We start from the raw sequence: 9,479 nt of genomic DNA, 5'->3' as shown, positions 1-9,479 counted from the left end.
GCACTTGATTTAGATGAATAATTTTAGCCAAACAGAACCCAAAACTTCGCTGCCTACTATTTGACCAGACTCGCGTTAGCTAGCTAGGGAAAGAAGACATAGCTAGGTAACGTTAGCTAACTGTTACAATTATGTTATTCTTACCTATAACACTCCCTTTATTCAGCTGTGACTTCAAGTTTGTCTAAATAATTATCCAGCATTATGCCAAACCATGCCATAAAAGTTAGGTCTGGGAAGTAGAGCTATTTGTAAATGTTGTTGGTAGCTGCTAGCTAGCTAAACACCAAAATACTTCAGTAAATCTCAGCCTCTCTCTGTTTTGTTGAATGCCTTGAAAACGTTGCCATAACAACGAAGCCCCAACATCCCTTTCAGCTAGACTGAAAATCCTGTTTTCAAACTTTTAAAAACAGCTAAGAGACAATAAGACACGCAAAATACTAGCTGTATTGACATTTTTAAATTAAAGCAGCGCATGCACTGTATTATTGTTGAAAAATGTATTGATCATGTTGAATCGCATGCTTGGAGGGGCAAACAGACAGCTACATTCCAGCAGAGGGCGCCAAGTATTCATTATATCATGAGTACAGAGAATCGCGAGTAGGAAGTAGGTCTTATTTTGCCCTTCCTTAAGATGTGGCTTTAGTGTAGTGGTTCCTGTACTGAGAGCATCATCAAGGTCTGCTCCTCATTTGAACCAAGCCAACCAACCCTTGTCCTGGAGGCATCCTCTGTAGGAGGCATATTAAGTCTAAGGATTGTTATGGATTGCACCAAGAACTGTTGAGTTTGGAGAGTTTTGGTCCAGGCAATGGGTTTTTGTGATATATAAAAAAAAGTTGATTTACTCTGACGGAATAGAATTTGAACATCCTGGAGTTGAGACCAGGGCCTGAATTCATAAAGCGTCTCAGAGTATGACTGCTGATCTAGGATCAGGTCCCCCCTGTCTATAGCTGGTCCTGCTCACACTGCCCTACCCTATGCTTTGACTTCTTTCTCCCCTCTCTCTCCAGATAAAATCTTGCGACTTGTGACTGCAGGCCGCCCAACAACCTGCCCGCTTGACCCCATCCCCTCCTCTCTTCTCCAGACCATCTCCGGTGACCTTCTCCCCTACCTCACCTCGCTGATCAACTCATCCTTGACCGCTGGCTATGTCTATTTATTTATGGTTGCGTAACTTCGTTGTTGCGTAGTGCAAACTATTTTATTTTTGCTGGTGTAAAGATCACGGGTCCTCCTCAACTCGGAACTTCATTACTTGAAGTTTACCAAAGTAACCCTATCTCTGGCTGGCCTGAGTTCCTCGTTAGTCCGCGGAGTGTCTTGTCCGAGCTGCTCCTTGCTCTTCGCCTGGCTGTCAGTGGCAGCTCAACCCGTTCTCTCTATCGCCCTCAACACCCAATCTACTCACACGCGCAAACACTCACATTGACTCACATACACGCTGTCCCTCTCTCCACTTACCTTCGTTGGCCTCTTGTTTTTTGGTCAGAGAAAATGACAATTTACGTGGTATTGCTTTGTGCACTGACTTTACTGAACTCTGGAGAAAACGAACATTGTCGCAGGGTGAGTACATCTGACAATGTACTCTCGCGTCCATTAGACATTTTGTCTGCAGGAACTCGCTCTTTTTCACTCGGTCCACTCGTCCAAGTGCCGATGCATTTGTGGCATGATGTGAACAGTACGAATTTGTGTCACTACCAAAGTCTAATGGTTTTAAATGACTGTTTTGTATTGTCTGGAAACTCACTTGTAGAATTCGCTTGCAGTAGGTCTCTTAAAAAGAGAAGCCGTGCAAGGTTATTAAACAGAGGTGCCTAGTTATTCTTCTGTTGTTGATATCAGGTAACGTGCAACCTAACCCTGGCCCTGATATGCAATGTCTCCAAACCCCCTCTGATTTTAAATCAAGATCTGGTTTTGGTATTTTTCATTTAAATGTACGCAGCCTGTTGTCAAAAATTGATGGGGTTAGGATTTGGGCTAAATCAACTGATGCTGATGTAATTGTGTTTTCTGAAACCTGGCTCAGCAAGTCTATTTTTGATAAGGATATTTGTATAAGTGGTTACAATGTTTATCGTGCAGATCGGGTTAAGAAAGGTGGGGGTGTGGCTATATATGTAAAATCTAAATTCCATGTAAGTGTGGCAAAGTCTGAAACTATTTGTAAACAGTTGGAATTTCTTGCTTTGAATATTGAGGTTTCAAAGGGCCTCTCTATAACTGTGATTGGCTGTTATAGACCCCCCTCTGCTCTTGGTGATGCATTTTCTTCTTTGACGCACCTTATGTCTAAACTTCTTTACAGTGAAATGATCTTGATTGGTGATCTCAACTGGTGTTGGTTAAAGCCGGTGTCTGATGATTTAAAAATGTTTTGTAATTCTATGAATCTTACCCAGTTGATTAATTCACCCACTCGCCCAAATCTTAAATGCCCTGATAAATCTACCCTGATTGATTTGATATTGACAAATGTTCCACATAAATATTCTGCGGTTGGTGTTTTTTGTAATGATTTAAGTGACCATTGTGCTGTTGTTGCTGTTAGAAATACTAAGGTTCCAAAGACAAATCCACATTTTATTCGTAAGAGAAATTTGAAGTGTTTTAATGAGCAGGCTTTCTTTCATGATTTGTTTTATTTTGACTGGAGCAAGATTGAGCTTATCCCTGATGTGGAAACTGCCTGGATATTCTTTCATGATGGTTTTTTCCAAATAGTAAACAAACATGCACCATTCCGCAGGTTCAGGGTTAAAGGGCGGGATAATCCATGGTTTTCTTCTGAGCTGTCTTGTATTATTCACGACCGTAATCTAGCCTGGGCTAAAGCAAGGAAATCTTGTTCTGATGCTGATTGGCTTATTTTTAGGCAGTTAAGAAACAAGTGTTCTTTTCTTCTCAGGAAGGCCAAGTCTGAATATTTTATGTCTGTTACCACTGATAACCTGAATGACCCTAGAAAGTTTTGGAATGCTATTAAGTCTATGTCTGGTAACAGTAATGTTAATGAATTACCGTCATGTGTTTTGAAGGACTCTGTTGCTATATATGACAAAACTGAAATGCTGAATTGTTTCAATGAGCACTTTGTATCATCTGGTAGGCTGTTTGATTCAGTGTCCTCTGTCTCTGTACAACCCTGTGTGGATGAACCAGTGTCCTCTGTCTCTGTACAACCCTGTGTGGATGAACCAGTGAGAGCTGGTCAAACTTTTAGCTTTCTGCCATTCTCAGTGCAGGTGGTACATAAAGCCCTGAAATCCTTAGATCAAAGAAAGCCTGCAGGTCCTGATCTTTTGGATCCCTGCTTTTTAAATCTGGCAGCTGATTTCATAGCTGAACCACTTACATATCTGTTCAATCTAACCCTGGAATGTAATGAAATTCCAAAGATCTGGAAGTCAGCATTTGTCCTACCACTTTTAAAAGGGGGAGATCCAACTCTTTTAAATAATTATAGGCCAATCTCAAAGCTGTCACCCCTGGTGAAAATACTTGAAACCCTTGTAAGTGAACAGCTAAAAGAGTTTTTATTTACTAACTCTATTTTATCAATGTATCAATCGGGCTTCAGGAAGAAGCATAGCACAATTACAGCAGCCATGAAGGTTTTAAATGATATCACTGAAGCCCTTGACAAAAAACAGCATTGTGTCTCACTTTTTATTGATCTCTCTAAGGCTTTTGATACAGTTGATCATGCTATACTAAGGCAGAGATTGTTGAGTGTAGGTCTTTCGGAGCATGCAGTTGCATGGTTTGCTAACTATCTGTCTGATAGAACTCAGTGCACTCAATTTGATGGGCTTATGTCTGTTAAATTGTCTGTCCTGAATGGTGTGCCCCAGGGCTCTGTACTTGGTCCTCTCTTATTCACTATTTATATTCATGAATTAGACAAAAATGTCCAAAATGCACAACTTCATTTTTATGCTGATGATACTGTTATTTACTGTTGTGCCTCATCTCTTACAAAAGCTTTCCAGAACTTGCAAACTGCTTTTTATACTGTTCAACATACCTTGTGTCAATTGAAGCTTATCCTCAATACTGACAAAACTAAACTAATGGTGTTTTCTAATGCAAGAAATAGACCTCTGAACCTTTCACCTGTTACTACCTGTCAGGGCAAGGAGATTGAGGTTGTAACCTCATATAAATATCTTGGAATTCTAATTGATGACGGCCTCTCTTTTAAATTGCATATTCAACAACTTACAAAAAAATTGAAGCTGAAATTGGGATTTTATTTTAGGAATAAGGCCTGTTTTTCTTTTGAAGCCAGAAGGGAGGCTAGTATCAGCTACATTTATGCCTTTACTAGACTATGGGGATATTTTATATATGAATGCTTCCGCTCAGTGTTTGAGATCAATTGACACTCTTTACCATGGTACTTTGAGATTTATTTTAAACTGCAAAACCCTTACGCACCACTGCACTTTGTATACCAGGGTTGGCTGGCCTTCTCTAGTCACTCGTAGGCTCAGTCACTGGTATACTTTTATTTACAAAGCCATTTTGGGTTTACTACCTTTTTATTTGGGCATTTTTATTGTTCAGAAATATGGTGGGTACTCTCTTCGTTCACTGGACTTTATCCTGCTAACTGTTCCAAATGTCCGAACTGAATTTGGTAAAAAGGTCTTTTATGTACTCTGCGCCATCGTCTTGGAACACCTTACAAAATAATTTTAAACTGGAAGAACTTGTCCCGATTGGTGTTTTTAAATCTCTGATGAAGGATTTTGAGGCTGATTCCCTGACCTGTCAATGTTTTTAATTTGCTGTTTTTGATATTGTTATACTCTTGTGAATTCATGAATGGTTTTTACTAGATTACTTGTAGTTTTTCATGTTGTCTGTCTGTAATTTTTTGTAATGACTTGGTGCTGCCTATCTTGGCCAGGACGCTCTTGAAAAAGAGATTTTAAATCTCAATGAGCCCTTCCTGGTTAAATAAAGGTTAAATAAAATAAAAATAAAATGTCCCTTCCGTCTTCAAGAGAGCAAGAGTTGCACCCCTTCTCAAAAAACCAACACTCGATCCCACTGATGTCAACAACTACAGACCAGTATCCCTTCTTTCTTTTCTTTCCAAAACTATTGAGCGTGCAGTCTTTAGCCAACTCTCTTGCTATCTCTCTCAGAATGACCTTCTTGATCCAAACCAGTCAGGTTTCAGGACTGGTCATTCAACTGAGACTGCTCTTCTCTGTGTCACGGAGGCTCTCCGCACTGCTAAAGCTAACTCTCTCTCCTCTGCTCTTGTCCTTCTAGACCTGTCTGCTGCCTTTGATACTGTGAACCATCAGATCCTCCTCTCCACCCTCTCCGAGCTGGGCATCTCCGGCGCGGCTCACTCCTGGATTGCGTCCTACCTGACCGGTCGCTCCTACCAAGTGGCGTGGCGAGAAGCTGTCTCCGCACCACGTGCTCTCACCACTGGTGTCCCCCAGGGCTCAGTTCTAGGCCCTCTCCTTTTCTCCCTATACACCAAGTCACTTGGCTCTGTCATATCCTCACATGGCCTCTCCTATCATTGCTACGCTGACGATACACAACTAATCTTCTCCTTTCCCCCTTCTGATAACCAGGTGGCGAATCGCATCTCTGCATGTCTGGCAGACATATCAGTATGGATGACGGATCACCACCTCAAGCTGAACCCTGGCAAGACGGAGCTGCTCTTCCTCCCGCGGAAGGACTGCCCGTTCCATGATCTCGCCATCACGGTTGACAACTCCGTTGTGTCCTCCTCCCAGAGTGCGAAGAGCCTTGGCGTGACCCTGGACAACACCCTGTCGTTCTCCGCTAACATCAAGGCGGTGACCCGATCCTGCAGGTTCATGCTCTACAACATTCGGAGAGTACGACCCTGCCTTACACAGGAAGCGGCACAGGTCCTAATCCAGGCACTGGTCATCTCCCGTCTGGATTACTGCAACTCGCTGTTGGCTGGGCTCCCTGCCTGTGCCATTAAACCCCTACAACTCATCCAGAATGCCGCAGCCCGTCTGGTGTTCAACCTTCCCAAGTTCTCTCACGTCACCCCCCTCCTCCGCACACTCCACTGGCTTCCAGTTGAAGCTCGCATCCGTTACAAGACCATGGTGCTTGCCTATGGAGCTGTGAGGGGAACGGCACCTCCGTACCTTCAGGCTCTGATCAGTCCCTACACCCAAACGAGGGCATTGCGTTCATCCACCTCTGGCCTGCTGGCTCCCCTTCCTCTGCGGGAAGCTATGGTTCCCGCTCAGCATAGTCAAAACTGTTCGCTGCTCTGGCACCCCAATGGTGGAACAAGCTCCCTCACGACGCCAGGACAGCGGAGTCACTCATCACCTTCCGGAGACATTTGAAACCCCACCTCTTTAAGGAATACCTGGGATAGGATAAAGTAATCCTTCTACCCCCCCCAAAAAAAAACAAAAAAACAAAAAAACAATTGTAAAGTGGTTATCCCACTGGCTATAGGGTGAATGCACCAATTTGTAAGTCGCTCTGGATAAGAGCGTCTGCTAAATGACGTAAATGTAAATGTAAATGTATATAATCATATTCATTATGATCTAAAAGGCAACATTTATCCTAGATAAGTACTCCTACACCGTGACTCTTTGCGAATACGGGCCCAGAACAGCTGGAGAGTTCCCTTTTCTCCATTGTGTCATGGTGACAGGGTCACCCTCTCAGCTCACGAGAAACTGTGGAAAACCATTTAAGATCATTGCTCTTTCCCCTGGATCCAAATGTGGTCTTGATTACGCTCCTTCCCCTATGCAAATTCCTCTGGGTGCATTCATTGTTCTTACATTTTTCTTAAATCACATAGAATCACATATCCTCTGTCCTGTGACTACTGTAGTAGGTTATTTGAGCCAGTATCAAATTGTTGACCTTTGGCTCAGAAGTTGACTGATGTTTTTCATGATCCATTTATAGCTCATAAGAACATTGTATGTCATTACTCACTGATCTGGTCGTTTTTGGTCCAGTAGAGGGTTCGCTCCCAGCATTAACCTTGACTTCCACATTTCTGGACTGATTTCTGGAACCTGCCCATGTTTTTGTTTTCTATAACAATATGCCCTTCAAGTGAATTATATATTTTGGCAAGTAAAACAAGTTCCTGCAATTCTCAGAAATTATTTCTAGATTTGTGTGTAACTCAGAATTTCATATGCATGCGGGCATGCAGCTAAGTTAGGACAGTAGATTTAGCTAACTGGTCACAATTAACAAGGTTTGTTTTTCTTATCATTCCATATTCCATCATGATATTCCATCAACAAAACGACTTCATTTAGTTATGTTTGTTACTAACTCCTAATAATGTAGCAGCACAGGAAAACAAGGTTCTGTGCTGTATTCAGTAAACACAACAGCTGGTGGTAAACCACAGCCATTAAAGATGAAGGAATGTGCACCATTCCATGCAGACGTATTTAGTTTAACTTTCTGAGTAGGGTTTTCAGTCTAACTTTGTGCATAGGGTGTGTCTCTACCTGTTCTGATTATCCAGCCTATATTTAGGGCTCTTTAGTGATTTAGTGCCCTCCTTAGTGGTCAGTGAAGTCATACACACTTGTTCCTTCTGAGTGCCATGGTAAAGTGTGTTTCTTTTTCAGGAGTTCCAAAGACATCACTCTATTACTAGTAGGTGTAATATTTGTTCTTAGAATAGTGCTGAGCAGTGCTTGAAGTGGATTAAACATCATATTTATGTACCAGGGTTTGTATTTTTGAGCCGGTATTCTCTAAAGAGGTGCTGGCACTCAAACAGTAGAAAATGTGAGATTCTCTGTACAAGTGAGCACTGGTCCACTTTTAACACTGGTGTGGCAGGTAGCCTAGCAGTTAAGAGCGTTGGGCCAGTAACTGAAAGGTTGTTGGTTTGAATCCCCAAGCCTGAAAATTCTGCTGTTTGCCTTTGAGCAAAGCAGTTCCTGTACATTTTTGTAGATGATCGTGTCCAGAGCATACATTTTCATACTGGTCCCCTGTGGGAATCAAACCCACAAACCTGGTGTTGCAAGCGCCATGCTCTACCAACTGAGCTACACAGGACCACAGTTAACCCCCAACAACTGGGCGTCTATTAAGGCAGCCCCCCGCACCTCTCTGACTCAGAGGAGTTGGGTTAAATGCGGAAGACATTTCGGTTGAATGCATTCAGTTGTGCAACTGACTAGGTATCCCCTTTCGCTAACCAGATGCAGAACAACTCATGAATGATGATTGTTTGTGAGCATGTGTTCTCATTGCTGTACAGATGTAGGATCTTAATTTGAGCCAGTTCGCTACAGCAGTAAAATAATCCTGCAGAAACAGGAAATGTGGATTGTAATTTATGATTTGTTTTTGTAAGGGTTGATACATTTTCCGTTAGGGCAAATCAAGTCTGACATTTTAAAGTGGAAATTGCAAACATTAGAAGTATTTTTAAACCTCGAATACACTACAAGTTTGCATTTCCTGCCGTGCAGGAAAATTCCTCCAACAACATGATGATGAATTTAAGATACGGCATCTTATCAATATCATACAGTATCTTGGAGAGATTTGAAAACAACCAACAATCTTCTTTTAAGTGATCTGGTTGGAGCTGTGTATAACTATACTCTGGTCGAGTGACAACCTCTTACAGCTGTTCTATGGCTATGTGGAGCCTGTTTCGTTCATATGATCACCCTGGGTGGTGTGTTTCATAAAGCTTATCATTCCATGAATCACTATGGCTGAATGAAATAATCAGAGGAAAAAGCTACTGTATTCTATACACTCCGTTTCTTCTGTACCCGTGAATTGTAGTCGTAACAAAAGCAGAACCAAATTGGGGGTAATTTTGTGGTCCTTCTGCAGGCTCTTTAAAGTTAGGTGGTGGTCTGTTTTCAATATCCCAATTAATCCAAGGTGGGTTTTCTTCCAGACATCTGCACAGCACAGCGAGGACTATAGTTCCACAGTCACCGTAGAAGGTTCCGTTCCAACTGACGAAATCGGGAGATATCTGCAGATACTTAATACAATCTATTAAAGCCTTTCGAGAGGTTTTTATGAAACTCTTTTTAAGAGTTACTGTATAACAATTTGCCTTCCTCGCATCAAAAGTGTTGCTGAACAAAGGACAGAAATGGAAATGTTTTTGATTGACATTCACAGGCAGTGATCTTCAGACTCTCTCCCCAGATAGCAAAACATCAGATTATTGGACAGCTTGACTGAATAAATTGTTTCCCCCTCTTTTTTCTGACATACCAAACAACATGTTTCCAAACGTGAGAAAGCTCTGAGAGTAACAGCTGTGCATATTTGTGTTGGAAGTGTCCTCGCTCACTGAGATACTTACCGTACTGCTTAGAACCTCAGAGTCATGTCTGACTCCTGTGATGTCACAGGGCTCCGCAGGCTAACATGGGACCTCCAGGATCATTCAGGACACATGCCGC

Source organism: Coregonus clupeaformis, unplaced genomic scaffold, assembly GCF_020615455.1.
Source record: "Coregonus clupeaformis isolate EN_2021a unplaced genomic scaffold, ASM2061545v1 scaf0539, whole genome shotgun sequence".
Taxonomy (NCBI): Eukaryota; Metazoa; Chordata; class Actinopteri; order Salmoniformes; family Salmonidae; genus Coregonus; species Coregonus clupeaformis.
The sequence above is the reverse complement of the archived record's forward strand: the minus strand, read 5'-3'. Positions refer to the sequence as shown.